General features: G+C 44.5%; 1 long non-coding RNA gene across 2 annotated transcripts in view; it reads right to left on the minus strand.

The window, feature by feature from the left end:
- The window catches only part of LOC123764001 (uncharacterized), a 103,142-nt gene that overhangs the window by 37,001 nt on the left and 38,419 nt on the right, over positions 1 to 27,722 (minus strand). Inside the window, exon 2 of one of the 2 annotated variants that reach the window (XR_011231209.1) lies at positions 10,828 to 10,887. This is a non-coding gene — a long non-coding RNA (uncharacterized lncRNA). Of the gene's footprint in view, positions 1 to 10,643; positions 10,888 to 27,722 lie in introns of those variants that run through there. The other variant, XR_006773513.2, reaches the window with a different exon arrangement.

Consider the following 27,722-nt stretch of genomic DNA (forward strand, 5'->3'; position numbering starts at 1 on the left):
CGCCCTCCCTCAACACCTCACTCGCCCACATTCTCCTCCTACCATACTGTTTTTGCTTTTATTCACTATATACAGACGTTATATATAAGTATCTACATTCATGTTCACCATAACGAACCACTAAGTTGGTATGCTGAGTGGCAGTGGCAGCCCGCCACTGGCTGCCCCTCCCTCTCTCCCTCACCTCACCTGACTTGCCACCATTCTCCACCCACCATACTGTTTTTGCTTTTATATCCAGACGTTATATATAAGTATTTATATGTTTTGTTCACCATAACTGTACATCTAAGCTTGTATGGTGAGTAAAGGCACAAAGACGTAGGACCTCACACAGTCAGCTGGCTGCCACCCTCAAGGCCAGACACACTAATATTACTCCTCCAACAATACTGTTTGTGTTATTACGCTATATACACACATTATATATAAATATCTACCTGTTTTATTCACCATACTTGTACAAGTAAACTGGTATGGTGCCCAAAGACCATCGTGGTCACCAGTAAACAACATGATAAATCGTGCAGACGACGCCACCGCCCTCACCAAAATGGCGGCTCCCAACCTACTCCTCATGCTGTTTATACCCTCTATACACACGTTATATGTAAGTATCTACATTTGTGTTCACCATAGCAAACCACTAAGCTGGTATGGTGAGTGCAGTCAATAAAAGGTGGCCACAGAAAGAAAATAAACTCTTAAAAATAGCTTTGGAAGAAGTTAAAGTAAATTTAAACATAAATGACTACAATAGGTTAGGCAAGGAAATTCAACAGGAGAAACAGCTTTTGTCAGCACAGATGGAGGAAGTTACACAGGGAATAGAACAGTGCAAGAAAGATATGCAACTCACTTATGCACAAGTGGCCAAGGAGAAGGAAAAAATAGAAGAAGCAGTAAAGGAAGTCAAACACTGCAGCAACCAAGATAAAACAAACATTAGGCTAGAAGTGAGGAAAGAATTGGCATCTAACCCGAAGTTGGTGCAAAACACAGTTGATCGGAGTAAGTCCCTGATCATTTTTGGCTGCAAAGAAAAGGCGATAACATCTAGGTCAGAAAGAGCTGTAGAAGAAGCTAAAGTAGTAGATAAAATTGTTGGCCTCGTGGAAGGTCTTACAAACAGAGAGAATGTGTGTGACTACAGGAGAATAGGCAGGTACGTAAAAGGGAAAGATCGACCTTTGAGGATCACCCTAAACGGTGCCAAACAGATGGAAGAAGTACTAAGGAATGCTAGAAAATTGCAAAGGGATGAGGATGGGAAAGGGTGGTCATTAAGACGAGATCTTTCAAAAGAAGATAGAGAGAAGCTGAAACTGAACCTCGCCGAGGCAAAACATTTAAATGAGAGCAGGAATGAAGAAGAAATAAATTCTTTTTTCTACAAAGTGATAGGGGTAGGCAAACCAGTAAAGTGGTACATAAAGGCAAACCAACAAAATCAATAGAGAGAGGGGGAGTGAAGAATAAGGAGAGGGGGAACAAGTTCCTGAAGATTGCATACACCAACATAGATGGAGTGAGATCGAAGATACTGGAGTTAAGTGATGTAATACAGCTGCAGACACCAGACATTGTTGCACTCACGGAGACAAAACTTGAAGATGTAATTTTAAATGAGGTCATATTCCCAAGGGGCTACTCAATTTGGAGACGGGACAGAAAAATTAGGAAAGGCGGTGGCGTTGCTGTGCTGGTAAAAGAACACCTAAAGGTGAAGGAAATAATGACTGCCAATCCACAAGAAGTTGACATAATAGCACTAGAGATCTGCTATGAGGATGATAAACTAATGATGATAAATGCATATAGTCCACCGCCAAGCAGCACATGGTCAAAGGAGGAGCTAGATAGTAAACGTGAAGGTCTTATAACAATAATGAGAGAGATTATAGCGAGAGCGGATAACGATAGATCACGACTGTTGATAGTCGGTGACTTCAACTTGAAATCCATAGACTGGGAAGCATATGAAGCTAAAACAGAAGATTTTTGGACCTGTAAATTTGTAGACCTCATCCTGGAAACATTCTTGTATCAACATGTTAAACAAGCTACGAGGATGAGGGAAGGGGACGTTCCCTCCATGCTAGATTTGATATTTACCAGGAAGGAGGAAGAGATATTTGACATTCAGTACCTTCCTCCCTTGGGTAAAAGTGACCATGTCTTTTTGGGAATAAAGTATGCAATGCGTTATAAGCTGGAAGAAAATAAGGAGGTTGAAGCAGTTGAAAAACCAGACTTCAGGAGAGGACATTATGGTGACCTTAGAAATTTTTTTAGTGAGTATAATTGGACAGACTTGATGCTAGGCAAGGAAGTGAATGAGATGTATGGCAAGTTTTGTGAAATATATGATAAAGGCACAAAAAAATTTATACCAAAACAGAGATGCAGAACTAGGAAACAGGATTGGTTCAATAGAAATTGCGAGAGGGCTAGAGACCGAAAGACACAAAAATGGAATCAATACAGGAAGAGGCCGAACCCCCAAACATACCAGCGATACAAAGATGCGAGAAACAACTACACGGCAGTGAGGAGAGAGGCAGAAAGAAATTTTGAAAAAGGGATTGCGGACAAATGTAAAACAGAACCAGGTCTATTCTATAAATTCATAAACAACAAATTGCAGGTAAAGGATAATATTCAGAGGTTGAAAATGGGAAATAGATTCACGGAAGATGAAAAGGAAATGTGTGAAACACTAAACGAAAAGTTCCAAAGTGTGTTTGTACAAAATGAAATCTTTAGGGAACCAGATACAATAAGAATTCCAGAGAACAACATAGAACACATAGAGGTGTCTAGAGACGAAGTGGAAAAAATGCTCAAGGAGCTCGGTAAGAACAAAGCAGCTGGCCCAGATGGCGTTTCACCATGGGTTCTGAGAGAATGTGCATCTGAGCTCAGCATTCCACTTCACCTGATCTTTCAGGCATCCCTGTGTACAGGAATCGTAGCAGACGGGTGGAAACAGGCTAACATAGTTCCAATCTACAAAAGTGGCAGCAGGGAAGACCCCCTCAATTATAGACCTGTATCATTGACAAGTGTAATAGTGAAAGTATTGGAAAAACTAATCAAAACTAAATGGGTAGAACACCTAGAGAGAAATGATATAATATCAGACAGACAGTATGGTTTTCGATCTGGAAGATCCTGTGTATCGAATTTACTCAGTTTCTATGATCGAGCCACAGAGATATTACAGGAAAGAGATGGTTGGGTTGACTGCATCTATCTGGACCTAAAAAAGGCTTTCGACAGAGTTCCACATAAGAGGTTGTTCTGGAAACTGGAAAATATTGGAGGGGTGACAGGTAAGCTTCTATCATGGATGAAAAATTTTCTGACTGATAGAAAAATGAGGGCAGTAATCAGAGGCAATGTATCAGAATGGAGAAATGTCACAAGTGGAGTACCACAGGGTTCAGTTCTTGCACCAGTGATGTTTATTGTGTACATAAATGATCTACCAGTTGGTATACAGAATTATATGAACATGTTTGCTGATGATGCTAAGATAATAGGAAGGATAAGAAATTTAGATGACTGTCATGCCCTTCAAAAAGACCTGGACAAAATAAGTATATGGAGCACCACTTGGCAAATGGAATTTAATGTTAATAAATGTCATGTTATGGAATGTGGAATAGGAGAACATAGACCCCACACAACCTATATATTATGTGAGAAATCTTTAAAGAATTCTGATAAAGAAAGAGATCTAGGAGTGGTTCTAGATAGAAAACTATCACCTGAGGACCACATAAAGAATATTGTGCAAGGAGCCTATGCTATGCTTTCTAACTTCAGAATTGCATTTAAATACATGGATGGCGATATACTAAAGAAATTGTTCATGACTTTTGTTAGGCCAAAGCTAGAATATGCAGCTGTTGTGTGGTGCCCATATCTTAAGAAGCACATCAACAAACTGGAAAAGGTGCAAAGACATGCTACTAAGTGGCTCCCAGAACTGAAGGGCAAGAGCTACGAGGAGAGGTTAGAAGCATTAAATATGCCAAAACTAGAAGACAGAAGAAAAAGTGGTGATATGATCACTACATACAAAATAGTAACAGGAATTGACAAAATCGACAGGGAAGACTTCCTGAGACCTGGAACTTCAAGAACAAGAGGTCATAGATTTAAACTAGCTAAACACAGATGCCGAAGAAATATAAGAAAATTCACCTTCGCAAATAGAGTGGTAGACGGTTGGAACAAGTTAAGTGAGAAGGTGGTGGAGGCCAAGACCGTCAGTAGTTTCAAAGCGTTATATGACAAAGAGTGCTGGGAAGACGGGACACCACGAGCGTAGCTCTCATCCTGTAACTACACTTAGGTAATTACACTTAGGTAATTACACACAGAAGACAACGCCACTACCCTCCCCTCCCACAGCATTACTCCTCTCTCCATGGAGCACAGCGCTAAATATCACCAGAATCCTGCTATTATCAGAATCCTGGTCAGTTTTATCACAGTCTTCTGTAATAATATCATCGCTACATAATAGCATGAACAAGTATATTATGGCACTTTTAGGCGATGCTGTGGTCACAAGCTGAACAGCAGTGCTGTGAGCTCATGCTGTGTGCGTCAGGCTTGGTAGCTCACTCAATACTGAGGCCCCTAACACCTGGGAATTTGGCCCACGATTTTTTTTTAAATGGAGTCTGTTTACAAGAGTCCTGATGAAGGTGTGGTGAACCCCGTGTATCTGCGGGCCGTTTAAATCTTGCGTAGTACTCCAAAGCATCATATGATGCGATGCGCAATTTACTGCAAGTCGGTCAAAGCATCATATGATGCGATGCACAATTTAAGGGTTAACCCTTACACTGCTCAGGGGTCCTTGGGACATTTACACCCCTGTGCGCAAGAAAAAAAAAAATTCAAAAATTTTTTTTCGTCTTCTAAACATGTTAATTTGTGTCCCCTGAGCACGGAAAAAATAAAAAAAAAATCGTAGGTGACATATTTTGGGCGCAATTGACCGAGGAAGTCTGGCAAAAAGTGGGCGTTGACAGAGCGGTCGTCAGACCCGGTCATCGTCACCCGCGCTGACAGATGGGAGTTGCCACAAAGATATTATTACCTAATTGTTTCAATGTCTCCGATTGATTTTTTCTTAGTTTTTTTGCAGTAATATTATTCAATAGTATGTATTGTAATATATTTATATAATAAAAGTGGTTAATAATCGCTATACTCAAAAGTATGATGTGCATATTAGTGATTCAATTATTATGTTTATAAAACAATAAACAAATAGTTTTGCTGCTATTACACTCTATACACAGGTTATATATAAGTATCTGCATATTTTGGTCACCATAACGAACCACGAAGTTGGTATTGAGAGTCGAAAAGCAACGAGGAGTTACCGCCACACACCAGCCAGCCACTCGCTGCCACTCCCTCAACACACGCACTAAACTTTCTCCCCCAACAATACCAGTTGTGGTGTTATTACACTATATACAGACGTTATATATAAGTATGTGTATATTTTGTTCACCACAACTGTACAGCTAAGCTGATATAGTTAGTTCAGGCACTAAGAGTCGTCGCTATACACAGATGGCGGCTGGCGGCTCCCTCACTCTTTCAAGGTCACACGCACTAAACTTTCTCCCCCAACAATACCTTTTTGCAGTGTTATTACCCTATATACACATATTATATATAAATATCTACATGTTTTATGCACCGTAACTGTACACCTAAGCTTGTAGTGCGCCCAAAGAGCATAGTGGCCACCCTCTAAACAGCTAGACAAATCGTGCAGACGACGTCACCTCCGTCACCCATATGGCTCCTCCCAGCATAATCCTTTTGCTGTTATTACACTAATACACACATTATATATAAGTATCTACATTTGTGTTCACCATAGAGAACCACTGACCTGGTATGGTGAATGCAAACAATAACAGGTGGCCACACAGTCAGTAAACGATGCTGTCTCCCTCCGTCTCTCAGCATCACTCCTCCCACAGCGCTAATTATTACAACAATCCTGCTATTATCACAACCCTGGTTATTTATATCACAGTCATTGGTCATCTGTAATATTGTCATCGCTAAATAATAACAATTATATATTTATTTTGACATTTTTCGGCGATGCTGTGGTCACAAGCTGAACATCAATGCTGTTCGCTCATGCTGCGTGCGCCGGCCTTGGTTGCTCCAACAGTACTGTGCCTCTCACACCTGAGAATATTGCCCACGATTTTTTTTTAAAAATGGCATCTGTTTACAAGAGCCCTGAGGAAGCTACTGTGAACCCCGAGTAGCCGCGGGCCATTTGAATCAGGCCTAGCACCCTATGGCGTATATATACGCCATGCGCACCATGGGACATGTTACTCAGGGCGTATATATACGCCATGTGCAGTTTAAGGGTTAATCTCCTCCTTATGTTAGTCATTTTCACTGCTCTGAACTTTAATTGTTAATATCCTTATGACATCTTCAATTTGCCTCTATACACAATTGCGTGCACTGCTGCTCCTTCATGACATAATTTAATGAAGATTCTTCCTATATACAGTATTACTATTTCTTTCATAACCAGGGTTTTCATTTGGCAAATACTGTCTTTCTCAAACTCTCTCCACTCTCACCTTTGTCAAGCCTGCCTCTGAGGTATTTAAACTAGTCAGTTACTTTCTAGCAGTTTTTTTTTTTTTACTTTAACCCTTAAACTGCGCAACGCCTGCAGGCCCACGTCTGGTTTGTGCAATGCGCCTCCGGGTATTTTTATTTTTCATGTTCCATTCAAAACTCTCGCGGCTACATGGGATTCACATCAGCTTCCTCAGGGCTCTTGTAAACAGATGCCATCTTTAAAAAAAATCGTGGTCCACATTCCCAGGTGTGGGAGCCTCAGTAGTGTGTGAGCAACCAAGGCTGGCGCTTGCAGTACGAGTGCACAGCACTGCTGTTCAGCGTATGACCACAGCATCGCCTAATAATGTCAAAATATATAATCTGTATTATTTAGCCATGATAGTATTATAGAAGAGCCTGAGTGTGATATTGACTGGGAACAATGTTCAAATATCAGTAATTCAATGCTGTTCACGATGTTCACAGCACTAGCCACAGCACCACAGCATTATTTCGTCCATCTAGGAATCTTCAAATGACTTCTTAGGTTCCTTTTCAAAATAAACGTGTGGTCAATTATTCATTTACAGGAATTAGTGACCAGGATTGTGGTTATAATTAGCATTGTGCATAGTATTGTGGAAGGAGGAATTTTGGTGAGGGAGGGAGAGAATTGAGGTAGCCTCACTGTGTGTATGTGGCGGCCACTTTTGTTTTGCTCACCATACTAGCTTAGTGGTTCGCTATGGGGAACACATATGTACATGGGTATATACAGTGTGTGTATAGTGTAGTAACAGCAACAGGAGTATGCTGGGAGGAGCTATTTTGGTGAGGAAGGTGACGTCATACTCGTAGCGTCGTCTGCTGTCTGCTGTGTGATTTTTCATGCAGTGTATGGTAGCAACTGTACTGTTTGGACACAATACTGGCTTACTTGCATAGTTCTGGTGAATAAAACATGTAGATAGGTATACATATGTAAATAGTGTAATAAAAACAGTAAGAGTATGGAGAGAGGAGGGGTGATGGCAAGTAAGATGTTGGAGGAGAGAGGGAGGACTGGCTGGCTGGGAGTGGCTGCTCACACTCGAGGAGTTCTGTGTGTGTTGATGGCGAATGTATATACTGTGTGACAGTGTATAGTGTGTAAATAGATTGTATATATACATAAATTAACATTATACATGGTAAATATGTGCAACATATGTGTACACAAATGTCATGCACGTAACACAGTGTCTTCGGACAGTACAGATGTTTTACTGCCATAATATAGTGTACATGTTCATTATATATAGGATTGGCACGTAAAAACAAATAAAATGTATTTGGAACTGTGCGCAAAAAATGAACAAAAATATATTCGCGGCAACTCACACGTCCCGCCCCTGGCGCCCTACTGGCCCCGGGAGCATATGTCACGGTGCGAATGGGGAATGATGACGTCACTGGCCAACTTACGGACCCCATAGCAGCCAAAGTAAATACAATTTCGATTTTTTTTTTTACATACCCATACTGAGGGAAGGGTTTTTGACACTTTAAAAATCAAAAGATTTTTTCCAGAGAATTTATTTCCTGCACACTGGGGGATGTCAAATTTGGAGGCAACACAGTTAAGGGGTTAAGCCACTGATAATTTGCTTAACCCTTAAACTGCACAATATATCTATAGCTGGAGTGAGTAACTATCGCAGGACTGCACACAGCTATGTATGGTTGGGAATACCACGTAAGATTTAAAAGTCCCAGGGTTTCACATCAGCTTCCTCAGGGCTCTTGTAAACAGACACCAAATTTTTTAATAATCGTGGGCAACATTCCCGGGTGTGAGAGCGTCAATACTGAGTGAGCAACCAAGGCTGGCTGGCTTGCAGCATAAACTAACAGCCCTGCTGTTCAGCATGTGACCACAGCATAACCTAAAAATGTCAAAATATATATACAATGGCACCTCGACATACGATTGCCCCTACTTACGATAATTTTGAGTTACGATGTAAATTTCATAAAAAAATGCGACTCGACATCCAATGGTGTTATCGACTTCCGATATTTGTTGGTGCACGTTCGGGTCGACCGAGCGCGTGGTTCCCGGTCACGCGTCCGACCTGCCTCAGTTTACTGCAGCTGCTTGCTTAGTGATGATCGCGCCTATAAGAAATTCCGCTTTTGTGGTGATTTTTTGCATTTTGAACATTAAAGTAATTATTATATATCACGTCATGAGTCCCAGGAAAGTCAGTGGTAAGGCTCAACATATGAAAACCCATGTAAGGATGACCATAGAGCAGAAACAAGGGTACAGAATGTCTCTTCCTCAACAATTAAGAAAATGTGTGCAGCATGGGAAGAATTGCAAACCTTTGCTGAAACGACTCACCCAAATCAAGCTGCAGTAGGTCGTTGCCTTAACCTATTCAATGACACTGATGCATCATTACAGACAAATGTTAAAACAAAGGGAAAAACAAATGTCTCTTGACAAATTTGTAGTGAGACAAACAAGCACTGAACCACAACCAGGTCCTAGTGGTATTCAGGCAAAACGTAGGAGAGAGAGAGAGTACCCCAGAGAAAACATCACTGCCTGATGTGATAATGGAAGGGGACTCCCCTTCCAAACAGTAACAACTCTCCTCCTCCCCCCTCATCACCATCTTCCATACACCATCAAGAGCCCTCCTTAAAGGTAAGAGAAACTTTGGTACTGTATTGTAGTTAGAAAAAAACATTGTATTCAGTATAAAATGTATTTGTATGTTAATATTTTGGAGGGTGGGGAACGGATTAATTCAATTCCCTTTATTTCTTCTGGGAAAAATCGCTTTGACTTATGCTCCGTCTCTGGGAATGGATTAGCATCTTAAGTCGAGACCCCATTGTATATGTAATTGGCATTATTTGGCAAAGATATTATTACAGAAGACCCCTGACTGATAAAAATGACCAGGATACTGATAATAAGAGCAATGTTGTGATAATTAGCGCTGTGCGTAGTATGGTGAGAGGAGTAATGCTGAGGGAGGGAGGGAGGTAGCATCGTCTGCTGACTGTGTGGACACCTGTTACTGTCTGCACTCAACATACCAACTTAGTGGTTCGCTATGGGGAACACAAATGTAGATACTTATATATAACGTGTGTGTATTAGTGTAATAGCAGCAAAAGGAGTATGTTGGGAGGAACCATTTTGGCGAAGGTGAAGAACGGAATCAAATCACACTATAGACTGAAAAAGCAATGTAAAGGACCAAGGAGTAATCATGTCAAAAGACCTTACCTTTACAGAACATCAAAGTAGCTGTCACGACTGCAAGAAAAACTACAGGTTGGATAACAATGACCTTCCAAACAAGCGATGCCATACCAATGATGATACTTTTAAAGACACTAGTGCTCTCTAGGGTGAAATATTGTTGCTCTAACAGCCCCATTCAGAGCCGGAGAAATTACTGATCTGGAGAGCGTGCAAAGATCCTTTACCGCTAGAATCCATTCTATAAGTCATCTAAATTGATTGGGACTGATTAAAAGTTCTAACTCTGTATTCTCTAGAGCGCAGACGAGATTCATAATAATCTACACGTAGCAAGATATTAGAGGGACTAGTTCCAAACCTGCACACAGAAATAACACGTCACATTAGATCAGAAGGTATGGCAGGATGTGCAAAATACCCCTGTTGAAAAGCAGAGAGGCAATAGGTATGCTGAGGGAGAACTCCATAAACATCAAGGGCCTAAAACTTTTCAACACTCTTCCACTTCACATAAGGATAACTGGCAGGCCTCTCAGTGTTCAAGAGAGATCTCGATATTCACCTCCAGATTACCTGATTACTACCTGATTACCCAGGCTGTGATTAGTATGTCAGGCTGCGAGCAGCTGCTTCTAACAGCCTTGTTGACCAGATGACCAGCCGGAAGGCCTGGTCGGAGACCGGGCCGCAGGGGCCATTGATCATTGGAAGCTAAACAAGGTAGACACAAGGTAGAACACATCACTAAAACCTTTATTCAATCTCTACAAACTTGTCACTTACACAATTTTATGATCTGGTATTGGCACATCCCATGTACGTCTTGCTATGTAATAACAATCAGGCACTTACACGAGTTTATGACACTGGGTACTGGCACGTCCAGTATATGTCTTACTGCATAAAGATGGTCAGCCACTTACACGAGTTTAAGATACCGGGTATTGGCACGTCCAATGTACGTCTTGCTGCATAATGATAACCTGTTAAAAAAAAAGATAAGTGATCAGCAAGACTTAAGCGACACACAGCAAGTTCACTCAAATTGTGTTTTTTTTTTGGGTAATCTAAATATTTCCTTATCAGACAGATATTACTATCTACTGTGACTTGTGTTTTCTGATGTGTATAGTAAATACAAATTTTAGCAAGTAGTATAAACCAGCGGTCTTCAACCTTTCCACACCTGCGCTCCGGTGAAAATAAGATAAATATTTCACAGACCGGCTGACGGCTAAGACAGAAATAAACACCAATGTAGATAGTATATTATTAAATTTAATGTTATAAAATTACAATTCCTACTTACTGCAACATCTGCTGCCACTTCTTTGATAGAATATTTTATATACGTGGCTGCAGTGTTGCGTCTGAGGGACGAAGCACTGTATTAACATCCAATTGATTTCTGTTTTGCTTTTATTATTGACATGGCTGAAAAAGTATTTTCACACAAATAGGAAGTAAAAAAAAAAAAAACGCTAACAATTTGATTGCTTTATAATTCATAGATGGATATTTTTTATCAAGTGATGTCCAAAATTGAGACAATGATAGCATTACACACAGAGATCACACTAACGTGATTCATCAAATGAGAAAATCCACAAGGGCCGTGACGAGGATTCGAACCTGCATCAGGGAGCATCCCAGACACTGCATTTTATGCAATGATAGCAGTTTATGTCTGGACACCACCAGTGACATCAGATGATAACTTGATTATCTTTTCTTTTTCATAAGGATCAAGCGCGCATGATTATATATTTTCCAAGAAGGGATTATTAATCGAGAGATTACCTTTAGGAGAATTCTCATTTTGAGGAAAATTATTATTAAAGTTTTAATTAAGCTAATGCCCTTAAATGTTGACTTATTATGTTGAATATGACTTTCAAGTTGACAGCAGCAGCAATCAAAAATTCTCCCAAACGTGGAAACCTTTCAATATCTTCATCGTTTATGTGACTATCAAAAAGTACCAGCTTCTTTTTTAACATAATCATTTTTGTTCTAGCGTGTAAAAATATTTGTACAAGACCCCTGAAGAGAAATATTAAGTTCGTTAAGAAGGTTAAATATATCCACCATATATGCAAGCTCAACCATCCATTACTCAATCAACAAAGGCTCTATTAGGGCAGATTTTTGCTCTCCCAGAAACTGTTTTACTTCTTTCCTCAATTTGAAAAGGTATACAAGAATCCTTATTCTCAATAACCAACTCACTTCTGCATGGAGAAGATGTTGGTGGTGTGACTCCATACTCTCACACAGTGTCATGAACAACCTAGAGTTCATAGTTCTATTACGAATTTCATTAATGATCTTCACCACATCAATTATCACAGCTGCAGACACCAGACATTGTTGCACTCATGGAGACAAAACTTGAAGATATTATTTTAAATGAGGTCATATTCCCAAGGGGCTACTCAATTTGGAGACGGGACAGAAAAATTAGGAAAGGCGGTGGCGTTGCTGTGCTGGTGAAAGAACACCTAAAGGTGAAAGAAATAATGACTGCCAATCCACAAGAAGTTGACATAATAGCACTAGAGATCTGCCATGAGGATGATAAACTAATGATCATAAATGCATATAGTCCACCGCCAAGCAGCACATGGTCAAAGGAGGAGCTAGATAGTAAACGCTAAGGTCTTGTAACAATAATGAGAGAGATTATAGCGAGAGCGGATAACGATAGATCAAGACTGTTGATAGTCGGTGACTTCAACTTGAAATCCATAGACTGGGAAGCATATGAAGCTAAAACAGAAGATTTTTGGACCTGTAGATTTGTAGGCCTTATCCTGCAAACATTCATGTATCAACATGTTAAACAAGTTACGAGGATGAGGGAAGGGGACATTCCCTCCATGCTAGATTTGATATTTACCAGGAAGGAGGAAGAGATACTTGACATTCAGTACCTTCCTCCCTTGGGTAAAAGTGACCATGTCTTTTTGGGAATAAAGTATGCAATGCGTTATAATCTGGAAGAAAATAAGGAGGTTGAAGCAGTTGAAAAACCTGACTTCAGGAGAGGACATTATGGCCACCTTAGAAATTTTTTTAGTGAGTATAATTGGACAGACTTAATGCTAGACAAGCAAGTGAATGAGATGTATGTCAAGTTTTGTGAAATATATGATAAAGGCACAAAAAAATTTATACCAAAACAGAGATGCAGAACTAGCAAACAGGATTGGTTCAATAGAAATTGCGAGAGGGCCAGAGACCAAAAGACACAAAAATGGAATCAATACAGGAAGAGGCCAAACCCCCAAACATATCAGCGATACAAAGATGCAAGAACCCTGGAAACACAAACCGAAACTGTCTCTATTTTCCGCTTGTTACAACTTGTAATAAAGTTGTTACATCTTGGCTTAACGTGTTTATGACGTATTAGAACGTTGTTACAACTTGCTATATTGGTTGTTATAACTGGTTAGGAGGTGTTAAAACTTGTTCGAACGTTGTACCAACGTCGTAGTTTCGGTGTGTGTTTGGCGGGAAACAACTACACGGCAGTGAGGAGAGAGGCAGAAAGAAATTTTGAAAAAGGGATTGCAGACAAATGTAAAACAGATCCAGGTCTATTCTATAAATTCATAAACAACAAATTACAAGTAAAGGATAATATTCAGAAGTTGAAAATGGGAAATAGATTCACGGAAAATGAAAAGGTAATGTGTGAAACACTAAACGAAAAGTTCCAAAGTGTGTTTGTACAAAATTAAATCTTTAGGGAACCAGACACAATAAGAATTCCAGAGAACAACATAGAGCACATAGAGATGTCTAGAGACGAAGCGGAATAAATGCTCAAGGAGCTAAGTAAGAACAAAGGAGTTGGTCCAGATGGAGTTTCACCATGGGTTCTGAGAGAAGGTGCACCGGAGCTCAGCATTCCACTTCAAATAATTTTTCAGACATCCCTGTGTACAGAAGTTGTAGCTGACGTGTGGAAAAAGGCTAACATAGTTCCAATCTACAAAAGTGGAAGCAGGGAAGACCCCTTAATTATAGACCTGTATCATTGACAAGTGTAATAGTCAAAATATTGAAAAAACCAGCGTTGAATGTAATGAAATGGCATTTTCTGGGCGAGTCCCAGAGGCTCCCCGGAGCTATCCCATGCTGATATGCTAATGTCAGACTTTGGCATCAGTCATTTGTATGGAGTTCTTAGGCCTACCGGGGACCATGGCCAGAACCGGGTCCCCTCAGAGAGGCAAGGGGAGCATTGGCCTATAGAAGCCCCCGTGTGGTTGGAAGCATTCTATGTCTGCCATCGACCGGAACAGGCACCCAGAAAGGTAAGCGCCTCAAAACAAACCCCTATTCTGGTTAAAATTGCTACCAAAAACCGAACTAGTGGATAGAACTCCCCAACAGAAAACAAGCAAACGAGTGTGACGTCACACGCCGCCGCGCCGCTGTCTGCGCAGCTCCCCCCTCCCTGGGAGGGGGAAGGGGAAGCCCCAGACCCTCCACGCCGGCTACCCACACCTCAGTTCTTGAGGCTGGATGTCAAAAACGCGAAAAAAAACGCCGACCGGAGAGAGGGAGGGATGCCGGGGAGCCTCCGGGACTAACCTAGAAAATAGCGTTTCATTACATTCAACGCTGGTCTTCTGGGGGGAGCCCCGTCGGCTCCCCGGAGCTAACTACCCACAGACGGAAAAAGAGGGACTTACCCGGGAGGTGGTCGTCGCTCACTCCTCAACTCGAAGCCGAGACAACTGGCTGCAACCGCAGACCCAAAGCAACACAGGCCCGACGGGGCCCAGGGACATTCACAAGGTAACGAGCAGCCAGGACCCTGTTCGACCACCAAAAGCCCCGCGCCCGAGTATCAGACCAAGACATATTCCCAAAGACGGCAGCAAGAGCCGCGAACTTACGAACGTCATGGGCACGGGGATAAACCGCAGGCTGTCTGGACTTAATAACCCTGCGGACGACCTGGGAGACCCAAACCCGCGAACAGGGAAGAAAGGAAATCGGATCAACCCACAGCGCGTCCCCAGACACAGAAGCCATGGCGTGCAAATAACGGCGAAGCGCCGCAACCGGACACAAAACATGATGCACCCCCAGCCTGACCAACCAAGCATCAACCACCCATGGACCCCTCCGGAACGCAGCAGTCTCATTCTTCGCCAGAAAAGAAGGAGACGGCTGCAAGCGAACAAAACAATCACCACGACCAAAAGAGCAGAAACCCCTGCGCTGGAGCAGAGCATGAAGCTCCCCTACCCGACCCCCAGAGGCCAAAGCCAACAAGAAAAGTGCCCTGGAAAAACAATCCTGGACCGAAGGGGCCACCACGAAACGAGGAGATGAAAGGAAAGCGAGCACTCTGTCCAAAGACCAGGACAGCTCAGGCGGTGCATGAGCAGGCCGGAGGTGAAACAATGCACGAGACAGCTTGTGAAACGGCGCAGACGTAACATCGATACCGAAGGCAAGCTGAAGCGGCTCCGCCAGCGCCGCACGATACGAGGCGACAGTGTTAAGCATAAGATGACGGTCCTGAAACAACCACGAGAGGAAGGACAAGACCACCCAAACAGACAAGGAACTAACACGACGAAGACGCAAAAAGAAACATAAGGACCGCCAGGAAACTTCATACTGCCACCGAGAAGAAGCCCTCAGGTGGGACACCAACAAGGAGGCCACCTGATCACCATAGAGATGATGATAAGCCCGATCTGCTGAAAGAGGCGGAGCCGCGGGAAAACCCTCAGGTTCGGACACCGAGGAATCAGCGCCTAAAACCAAGGCTGAGCCGGTCACCAAGGGGCCAGAAGGACAACTCTCCCCTGGTAAGTCTCTAAGCGAGTCAGGACCTGGAGCAACAGCCGAACTGGAGGAAAGAGGTACAGGAACCCCCACCTCGACCAGTCTAGCCGAAAGGCGTTGACCCCGACGGCCTCGCTATTGGGGAAGGGGGCCACATAAACGGGAAAACACCGAGACCACGCCAACGCGAAGCGGTCCACCTCAGGGCGCCCGAACATCTGGCAAAGCCAATGGAAGGACTCGTCGTCGACCGTCCACTCCGTGGAGAGGGGAACGAAGCGAGACAGGGCGTCAGCCAAGACGTTGGACACGCCCTGTACGTGAACCGCCAGGAGAGCCAAACCCCGAGAACTCAGCAGACGAGTCACCTGAAGCGACCAACCCCAAAGAGACAAGGACCGCATCGAACCCCCTGCGGTTCAGGCAATGAACCACCAGAGAGCAGTCCAAATGGAGCCGAATCGTCGATCCTGCGGGCCACCCGAATCCTCCCCAGAGCAAACCACACTGCCGCGAACTCCTGCACCGTGCTGTGAGCTCGACGGAAGGACGGATCCCAACGCCCCTAGCCGGCCTGGTGAGCACTGGTCACAAAACCCCAGCCGAGAGACGACGCATCCGTGTACACATCGAGCGAGGGCTCGGGTAGGCGCCAAGGCCCTGAACCCCAAAAAACCCGAAGAGGAAGCCGGTGACGCAGCAACCGACGCAAGGCCCCCGGGGGTCGAACTCTGCGATCGCGAAAGAGGCGGAAGGGGGAACCCCGAAGGAACCAGAACAGCCGACGAAGCCAAACCCGACCCGGCGGGTAGACCACCATCGCGAAGTTCAGGCTCCCACACAGCCCCTCGAGCAACCGCCGGGTGACCCGAAGGCCCACCAGAAACAGATGAAGGCGGGACCGCAGCCGCAGGAGAGACTCTGGAGGAAGAGACAAGGAGGTGGTTCGAGAGTCCCAAATGAGACCTAGCCAAGTCCGAACCTGAGAGGGAACCAGATGGGATTTCCTCCAGTTCACCAAGAACCCGAACTCGGCGAGCTGGGAAAGAACCAAATCCCTGGCTAGCAAGCAAGCTGACTGGCTGGGAGCCCAAAAAAGCCAGTCGTTGAGGTAGGCCAACACCCGAACACCTAGGAGACGCAAACGAGCCACCACAACCCGTGTAAGGCGCATGAACACGCGAGGTGCCAGGTTCAACCCGAACGGGAGACAACGAAAGTGGTAACTCAGATGCCCCACAACAAAACCGATCCAGTCCCTGAACCGTGGATGAATCGGGACATGCCAATAAGCGTCCCGGAGGTCCAAGAACACCATCCAAGCGCCCGGCTCCAAGAGGAGCCGAACCTGAGACAGTGTAGTCATCCGAAAGCAGGGGCAATGAACCCAGGGGTTCAGACGGGACAAGTCCAGAATGAACCCCAGGTTCGAGCAGTCCCGTTTCGGAACCAGAAACAGACGGGAAACCCATCTGAAGAACGACTTCTTTTCGACGACGCCCAAGCGTACCCACTATAAGACGACTCGACAGAGCGCAGGGGAAGAAAGTTGCCCTGCCAGCCCCGACCCCCCCCCCCCCAAGGGGGGATGGGCCACCCAACGCCACCGCAGGCCGCCAGACACGACCCGAAAGGCCCACGAATCGTGGGACCAGGCGCGGGTGAACAGCGCAAGCCCCCCCCCCCCCCCATAGCCCTGTCAATGGGTCAAACCGCGAAAAGGTCGGCGACCCTTACGAGACCCAGAACCCCGCACAGAGCGAACACCGCGCCGACCAGACAAGGAAGGGTCCGCAGGAGCCGAACCCGAACCTGACACCAGAGGCCTACCACGACGAGAGGAACCCCGAGCCCTGGCACGACCCTTCCGGGAAGACCCACCCCGGGACCCCCGGAAAACCAACAAGTCTGACATTGGACGACAAGCCGCCGACACAGCCTGAATAAACCGTGCCACGGCCGACTCCTCAAACAGAAGAGGACAAAAAGGTGAAGAAAGCCTAAGAGCCAGAGCTTAAGCAGATTCCACGGAGGAACCCAGCACCGTCTGCCGACACGCGAGACGGGAAGCATAAAACAGGGAAACCACATCCCGCAAAATCGGCGTGAACAGCTTCAACAAGGCAGCCGACGAACGCGCAGCCGAGGACAAGGTGCGGACCCCGGGACGGACCCAAGCATCCTTGCATCCTCCATGAGCCAATCCGAGGACAGCTCCAGGAGGGAAAAGAACTGCAAGGCCGAAGCCAAAAGGCCCCGGGCGCGCAAGTCCTCCGCAACAAGCGCCACCGAAAGGGTAGGAACCTGCACATGGAGCTGAATAACGCCCACATCGCGGGGAAGGACAGGGGCAAACAAGCACTCATTCAGGTACTCAAGCTCGCCCCCCCAGGAAAACCTGAAGCACCGTGGAAGCTTCCCGCCACTCCAGTGTGCGGGAACGACAGAAGGAATGCCAGGAATCCAGAACAAACAAGGGGCAGTCCGCTAGCCAGAAAGACTCCAGAACCTTGTAACGGAGCCAGAAAGGGAACGAAGTCCCAAACCTGAACTCGGACGGATCCATTTCCGAGGCATAATCCGGGTCACGCAGGAGGTAAGCTGCAAAGGCCGCCCGCACCACACCAGGTTGGATGCGATAAGCCGAAAACCTCCGGAAAGACAAAACCGACGTATCCGGGGGAACATGGAACCGAACCCGGGGAGGGGCCGACACCAAATCCAACTCGTACGCAGAGGGGGGAAAAGAAAACCCCACTCCTTGTAACAATAAGCCCCGCTCAGAGGGAAGAAAAACTTAGGCGGGGTCCAGCGGGGGCCAAGGCCCCCAAGTCAGTCCCTTCCCAGCCTCGAGGTCCTTCACCACAGGACCCGAGGCCGAGTCCTCTCCCCAAGCCCCGACCCCACAAGACAAGGACGGAGCAGCCGGAAAAGCTGGAGGAAGGGGGGCCCACTGGTCAGACCCAGAAGCTTCGGCCAGGAGACAAAACTCGAATGCCTCTGCCTCCCCCCCGGAAGGGGCACCCCCCGAAGCTGCCCGAGTCTCGAGATCAAGTAACCCCTTGCTCCGACCCCGAAACCCTCAGACGCTTCGGGGCCGGAAGCAGGAGGAGGGGGGGACCAGAATGAACAGATGGGGAAGGACGAGGAGGTGCGGATTGAACCAGGATCGAAGCAACCCCCACCCCCAAGTCCGGGGACAGCAAGTCCGGGTCTCGAAAAGCAAAGCGGGGTAGCCCCGGGGCATCCGGGTGAGCAACCAACCTGAGCGCGTTGCAACAGACGAAATCCTAGACTGCAACGCACGCGCCGCCTGGACCCGAAGAGAATCATCAGAGGATTGGGTAAATTGAGTCACAAGCAAGCAGCAACACTCACAGGACTCAGGGTCGAAAGTATCACCGACCCAACAGGCAGCGTGGCAGAGGCAAAAACAATGAGGGTCACCTTGAGACAAGGGGACCGAGCAACCCTCAAACTCGCACACAGAGAGTGGGGACTCCGGGGTCACATCCATCGGACCTACGCGTCCCCTAGGGGATTCCAAGGGTCCTGAGCATTTACTTTAAGAGGACTCGCGCTCGGGTAGTCCCAGGCAGGGCACTGCTAACCGGCGCCCAAAACTACCAAGCGAACTTCTATAGCTGTACCCCAGGGACGTTGTACACTCATGGGGACCTAGCAGGGGGCACCACTGAGGAGAACAGTGGAAGGGCAAAAACTAACAGAATAAAATGACAGAGCCCCCACCAGGCAAAAACAAAAAGAAAAACAAAACCCCGCAAGAGGACAGCGAACCCCAAGGAACAGAGCCGGCCGCTATGTCGGGAATACAAGCTGAGCAGCACCCTGTGCCCCTACCAGTGCAAACTGCTTCTTACCTGCTGGTAACAAGGGAGAACAGAACACCCAAGAGCCCAACAGGCAGCCGAAAAACCGAAAGGTAAAACGGACCAGCAGAGGCAGACCCTGAGGAGCCTGTGGAAGGTGGCCCCAAGCCCAAAGGGCAGTACTTACAGGGCATCTAAGGAAGGCAGCCCTAGGCGCATGCAGCCCGAGTACTGAAGATAACTCCTGGCTCTCGCACCCACAAAAACCAACACCACACGCAAAGCACAGTGCAGTAGCGACACCGGAGCCAGAGCACATGATCTTCGCCTATAGCATCAGCCTCAAGAACTGAGGTGTGGGTAGCCGGCATGGAGGGTCTGGGGCTTCCCCTTTCCCCTCCCGGGGAGGGGGGAGCTGCGCAGACAGCGGCGCGGCGGCGTGTGACGTCACACTAGTTTGCTTGTTTTCTGTTGGGGAGTTCTATCCACTAGTTCGGTTTTTGGTAGCAATTTTAACCAGAATAGAGGTTTGTTTTGAGGCGCTTACCTTTCTGGGTGCCTGTTCCGGTCGATGACATAGAATGCTTCCAACCACACAGGGGCTTCTATAGGCCATTGCTCCCCTTGCCTCTCTGAGGGGGCCCGGTTCTGGCCGTGGTCCTCGGTAGGCCTAAGAACGCCATACACATGACTGATGCCAAAGTCTGACATTAGCATATCAGCCTGGGATAGCTCCGGGGAGCTGACAGGGCTCCCCCCAGAAAAATAATTAAAACTAAATGGTTAGAACACCTGGAGGAAAACGATATAATATCAGACAGACAGTATGGTTTTCGATCTGGAAGATCCTGTGTAATGAACTTGCTCAGTTTTTATGATCAAGCCACAGAGATTTTACAGGAAAGAGATGGTTGGGTTGACTGCATCTATCTGGACCTAAAAAAGGCTTTCGACCGAGTTCCCCATAAGAGGTTGTTCTGGAAACTGGAACATATTGGAGGAGTGACAGGTAAGCTACTAACATGGATGAAAAATTTCCTAACTGACAGAAAAATGAGGGCCTTAATCAGAGGCAAGGTATCGGATTGAAGGAATGTTACGAGTGGAGTACCACAGGGTTCAGTTCTTGCACCGGTAATGTTCATTGTCTACATAAACGATCTACCAGTGGGAATACAGAATTACATGAACATGTTTGCTGATGATGCTAAGATAATAGGGAAAATAAGAAACCTAGATGATTGTCATGTCCTTCAAGAAGACCTGGACAAAATAAGTATATGGAGCAAAACTTGGCAAATGGAATTTAATGTGAATAAATGCCATGTTATGGAATGTTGAATTGGAGAACATAAACCCCACACAACCTATAAATTATGTGAGAAATCTTTAAAGAATTCTGACAAAGAAAGGGATCTAGGGGTGGTTCTAGATAGAAAACTGTCACCTGAGGACCACATTAAGAACATTGTGCGAGGAGCCTATGCTACACTTTCTAACCTCAGAATTGCTTTTAAATACATGGATGGAGAAGTACTAAAGAAATTGTCCACGACTTTTATTAGACCAAAGCTGGAATATGCAGCATGTTGTATGGTGCCCATATCTTAAGAAGCACAACAACAAACTGGAAAAGGTGCAATGACATGCCACTAAGTGGACTCCCAGAACTGAAGGACAAGAGCTACGAAGGAGAGGTTAGAGGCATTAAATATGCAAAAACTAGAAGATAGAAGAAAAAAAGGCGATATGATCACTACGTTCAAAATAGTAACAGGAATCTATAAAATTGATAGGAAGAATTCCTGCGACCCGGAACTTCAAGAACAAGAGGTCATAGATTTAAACTAACGAAACAAAGCTGCCGGAGAAATATACGAAAATTCACTTTTGTAAATAGAGTGGTAGACGGTTGGAACAAGTTAAGTGAGAAGGTGGTGGAGGCCAAAACCGTCAGTAATTTCAAAGCATTATATGACAAAGAGTGCTGGGGAGACAGGACACCACGAGCGTAGCTCTCATCCTGTAACTACACTTAGGTAATTACACTTAGGTAATTAGAATGTTTAGTTGCGGGGCGAGCAGCCCTGCAACAATGTAGCGCCCGAATCATGTATAGGCTACATGATTCAGGCAAAATTTTTTGCAGACAGTCAGGACATTTTCGCGGACCGGTGCCAGTCCGCGGACCACAGGTTGAAGAACAGGGGTATAAACAATGATGCATATATTACTATGTACTCTGGAGAGTTACCATGTGACAGACAATATACAATAAACGTAGCTAGTGAGCACAATAAACAATGATATGGGTCATATCTATAAATATCATATTTATTAGATTACAATAATTTGTTATTGTAGCATTCATTATTATGATAGTTTGAAATTTAATACATCTGCTTTGTATTATTTCAGATAGAAAGTAGTGAACTGAAACTAATAAAGCTGAACTGTAGTATTCAAGAGTACAAATCATTGGCCTATAGTTCAATTTGTTAGGCTCATTGAAGCTACTCAAATCTACTCACCTGGATATTTTTTTTTTTTTACACAAACAGGTGACTGAAAGCTTTCCCTTTCCTTAGCTCATGGTAAGCCTTACCTACTAGTTTTCCCTGGAATATGACCTGCCAATTGTTTAACAACCAGCTTCCCACTCTGCTGGATGAACAGAGGTATACAGTTAATAATTGGTGCCTAGTTAATCCTCCCCGGCCAGGATACGAACTTAGACCAAATCGTTCGCGAAGCGCGGGGCGAGTGTGTTACCATTTCACCACAGTTGACCGATTTTGATTTGCCTACAGCAACCAAGGAGTGGAAGCACTGGTATTGAACATTTGAAAACTTCATTGTGGAGCGTGGGAAAAAAAATGCTCCTGACAAATTCAGAACTCTAGTGAACATTGTAAAACATAATGTATATGAATATACTGAGGATAGTATGACCTTTGAAAGTGCCATATCTATGTTACAGTGTGTACAAGTGAAAACTCAACAAGGTATTAATAATACCTGCTAGGCACCTCTAAGCTACACAGTGGCCCCCTAGTGAGATCTTTAAGTTTCTGAGAGAACTACATAAACTCAGCAATGATTGTAACTTGAAATCAGTTGCTGCAGAACAGTATCGTGAGGAACTGATCTGCTATGCTTTCTCCAATGAGTTTCCTCAAATCCCATTCATCAATGTCTCCTGCAGAACAAGATGCAAGACTTACAAAGCATTTACAATCAGGAATACTTTGCTTGACCTGGTGATGCATATTCAGCATCAAGAGCACAGATTGGTACATTTGTTGTACATGAGCAGCCTCAGACAAAACAACTAATCCAGGAGAATCACACACTAGATACTGTATAAACCCGCTAATCCGGACTATATGAGAAGGACCCCCGTCCCAGCCAGATTAGCACGTTTTCTGAATTACCCCTCAAACCGCAAGGGGTCCAAATGGCTTCAACACCCACAGGTGCAACAACAACAAAATTCCAAAAAATTCTTTCGTTTTATAAAAGTGTTCATTTGTGTTCCCTGATCACGGAAAAAATAACAAAAAAATCATAGGTGGCATATTTTAGCCGCAATAGGGTAGGGAAGTCTGGCAAAAAAGGGGCATTGACAGAGCCTTCGCCAGACAAGGTCTACTCTGCCCGAGCTGTCAGGCGGCAGTTGCCACAAATATATTATTACCTAATTATTTCAATGTCTCTGATTGATTTTTTTTTTTTTGCAGTAATATTATTCAATAGTGTGACTTGTGATATATTTATATAACAAAATGTGTGAACCATCGCTGTACTCAAAATTATGGTGTGCATATTAGTGATTCAATTACTATGTTCATAAAACAATAAACAAATAGTTTTGCTGTTATTACACTATATACACAGGTTATATATAAGTATCTGCATATTTTGCTCACCATAACAAACCACTAAGTTGGTATTGCGAGTCGAAGTGCAATGAGGAGTGACTGCCACACACCAGCCAGCCGTTCGCTGCCACTCCTTCCCTCAACAACACCTCACTCAACCTCATTCTCCTCCCATATAATGCCAATGAAGTAAGTATCCCACAATACTGTTTTTGCATTTACTCACTATACACAGACATTATATATAAGTATTTACATGTTTTGTTCACCAGACCACCATCTGGTCACCACTTGGTCCGGGAGACATCTCCCGTCACGCAGGGTGCAGTCGCGCCTCCACAGATCTCCAGTATCAGCTCTTGATACTGGTAATGGCTCAAAAGGGCCACCACGTACGGGCTATTCATGCCCGTGCCACCTCTTGGGTGGCTTAATCTTCATCAATCATCAATCTTGTTCACCATAACTGTACATCTAAGCTTGTATAGAGAATAAAGGCAGAAAGACGTAACTACTCTCACAGTCAGCTGGTGGCGGCCGCCCTCAAGGCCAGACGCACTAATATTTTTCCTCCAACAATACTGTTTGTGGTGTTATTATGCTATATACACACACATTATATATAAGTATCTACCTGTTTTATTCACCATACTTGTACAAGTAAACTGGTATGGTGCCCAAAGACCATAGTGGCCACCAGTAAACAACATGACAAGCTGTGCAGACGATGCATCTCCCTCACCAAAATGGCGGCTCCCAACCTACTCCTATTGCTGTTATTACACTCTATACAGACGTTATATATAATTATCTACATTTGTGTTCAGCATAGCGAACCACAAAGCTGGTATGGTGAGTGCAGTCAATGAAAGGTGGCCACACACAGTCAGAAGACGATGCCACCACCCTCCGTCCCACAGTATTACTCCTCCCACCATGGAGCACAGCGCTAAATATCACCACAATCCTGCTATTATCAGAATCCTGGTCAGTTTTATTACAGTCAGAGGTCTTCTGTAATACTATCATCGCTAAATAATGGCATGAACATATATATCTTGACATTTTTAGACTCTGCTGTGGTCACAAGCTGAACAGTAGTGCTGTGCACTCATGCTGCGTGTGTCAGCCTTGGTGGCTCGCTCAATACTGATGCTCTCACACCCAGGAATGTTGGCCACGATTTTTTTTCTAGGTGGAGTCTATCAACTATCGGTCGTGGCTGCACTATAGATGCCCCTATCCCATGCAAGGCGTTTAAATTAAGGAGCCAGACATTAAAACAGTTATTAATGCATTGCGCGGTTTCGGTTTTGTTACTGAAATCATCTATATATGTATTGCACAGTTTAAGGGTTAACGTACTTTTTCACCGAGGGAGTCCAAAAGTGACCATTTCCAAAAATTGGAAATTTCCATTTCCAGTCTCCGTGGTGTAGTGGTAAGACACTCGCCTGGCGTTCCGCGAGCGCTATGTCATGGGTTCGTATCCTGGCCGGGGAGGATTTACTGGGCGCAAATTCCTTAACTGTAGCCTCTGTTTAACGCAACAGTAAAATGTGTACTTGGATGAAAAAACGATTCTTCGCGGCAGGGGATCGTATTCCAGGGACCTGCCCGAAACGCTACGCGTACTAGTGGCTGTACAAGAATGTAACAACTCTTGTATATATCTCAAAAAAAAAAAAAAAAAAAAAAAAAAAAAAAAAAAAAAAAATGTTTTACTGACAGCCACTTGGTTTACCAACTTAAGTTACCCGAAGGCAGGCATGCAGGGAGGCAGAGAGGCAGGGCTCATACATGTGACATATATATATATTGCATTACACGATCAAGCAGTGTTTTTGCTGTTATTACACTACACTCCACGACCAAGTTGCCGGACCTCAATCACTCGTTTATTTCATCTATTCATTTGAGATCCGACCAGTAACCACCTATATAGTTCCGCGGCCGGCCACCGATGTAGCCGGTGGTGCCTCTGTTTTTGTTTACCCGCGGCAGACGAAAGCCTCCCTCTCTCTCACTGTTTTATATCAGTGCATATTTTTTGCATCCTGCTACTAGTGCATCTGGAAATGCAGGAAATATGTTGTTTAGGACTTCAACTGGCAGTGAAGTCAAGAGAAAATATATTGTGATGATCTATTATCACAGCATTCAGCTTATATAGGAAGATGAATCTGTAATGTCCGCTGAGTAGTGGTGGTGGTGGTAGTGGTGGTGGTGGTGTGGTGCGATAAAGGTGCAGAGGTGCGTGTCCAAATTTAAGATTGTGATTCTCTCTCTCCTGATCAAATTTATAATGCCAATGAAACAAGTTTGTTCTGGTGTATCTTAACTTAACCCAACCCAACCAAACATAACCTAACATAACCAAACCTAACCAAACCTAACCAAACCCAACCAAACCAAACCTTACCAAATTAAATCAAACCAAACCAATGTTAACTAAACTTAACCAAACCAAAGCTAATGCAAGCAAACCTAACCTAACCAAAGCAAAGCAAACCTAACAAAAGTAAACCTAACAAAAGCAAACCTAACAAAAGCAAACCTAACCAGACTTAACCAAATCAAACCAAAGCTAACCAAAGCTAACCAAAACCAACCTGACCTAACCAAAGCCAACCTGACCTAACCAAACTTAATAAAATCAAAACTAACCTAACCAAAGCTAACTAAACATAACCTAACCAAAGATAACCAAACCTAGTATAACCTAACCAAAGCTAACCAAACCTAACATAACCAAAGCTAACTAAACATAACATAACCTAACCTAATCAAACAAAAACCCAACCCTCCCCTCAACATCCGTGCCTCAACCCCCAGTTAACACCGCTATACTCACGTACACATCATTCCAAGATCATAATTACAGTGGAACCCCGGGTTACGAGCATCCCTGGTTATGAGTTTTTTGGGTTAGGAGCAGGATTTGGTCGGAAAATTTGCATCGGGATACGAGTGTTGCATCAGGTAACGAATGTGTTGATATGCGTACGGGCCGACCTAGCACGTGGTGGCATGGCAATCGCCGCTCAGTTTACCAGTGCCTCGCGCCCAGTGACTATCCCGCCTGAATTCTTCACAAGGATTTACAGTGTTTTGTCGGATATTTGGCCATTTGAGCATAAAAGTTGTTATTATATATCTCGCAATGGGTCCCAAGAAACCCAGTGGTAAGGATCAAGGCAAGAAATCGCATGCGAGTATGACAATAGAGAAAAAAAAAAAAAAAAGAGATCATTCGGAAGCATGAAAATGGTGCACGTGTTGTTGAACTTTGTAGGCAGTACTGTTCAACAAATTCACGTCAAAGAAATGCACTATACTTACCAAGAAAAAGGACATTATGAGTGCTAAAGTGGCAAAAGGCGTATCAACAATCACAAGAAACAAAGATCACAAATACTTGACGAAGTGGAAAAGTTGTTATTAATTTGGATACACAACAAGGAGTTAGCGGGTGATAGTGTTTCAGAGGCCATCATTTGTGAGAAAGCCAGGGTATTGCACAAAGACCCTGTAAAGAAAATCCCTGGAACAAGTGCAGATACGAAAGACTTTCAGGCAAGCAAGGGATGGTTTGACAAATTTTAAAACTGGAGTGGTATTCATAGTGTTGTGAGGCATGGGGAGGTTGCCAGCTCAGACAAACCAGTGGCTGAAAGATTTATTGAAGAATTTAAAGAGTTTGTAGAGGCTGAGGGATACCTACCGAAACACTGTGCTTAATTGTGATGAGACAGGACTGTTATGGAAAAGATTGCCTAAGAGGACATACATTATCAAGGAGGAAAAATCATTGCCCGGACACAAGCCTATGAAAGATAAGTTTATGCTTGTACTGTACTGTGTGGAAATGCGAGTGGCGATTTGAAAATTAAACCCTTGCTTGTGTATTGTTCTGAAAATTCCAAGGGTTTTCAAAAAGTATAAAGTACAGAAAAACCAAATGTGTATGATGTGAAGTGCTAATAATAAGGCATGGGTGACTAGGATTTTTTTATGGAGTGGGTGAATGATGTTGTGTGCCCTGCCACACAAAAATATCTGCAGGAGAAAAGTTTGCCACTCAAGGCCCTGCTTCTCCTTGACAATGCTCCTGCTCATCCTCCAGGCTTGGAAGATGAATTGTTGAACAGATACAGTAATTTTCTCCCAGTAAAGTGCCTTCCTTCTAACACCACTCCTCTAATTCAGCCTATGGACCAGAAAATCATAGCGAATTTTAAGAAACTTTATGAAATGGCACTTTTGAAGTGCCCTGTTGAAGTGACTAAA

Source organism: Procambarus clarkii, chromosome 5 (genome assembly GCF_040958095.1).
Source record: "Procambarus clarkii isolate CNS0578487 chromosome 5, FALCON_Pclarkii_2.0, whole genome shotgun sequence".
Taxonomy (NCBI): Eukaryota; Metazoa; Arthropoda; class Malacostraca; order Decapoda; family Cambaridae; genus Procambarus; species Procambarus clarkii.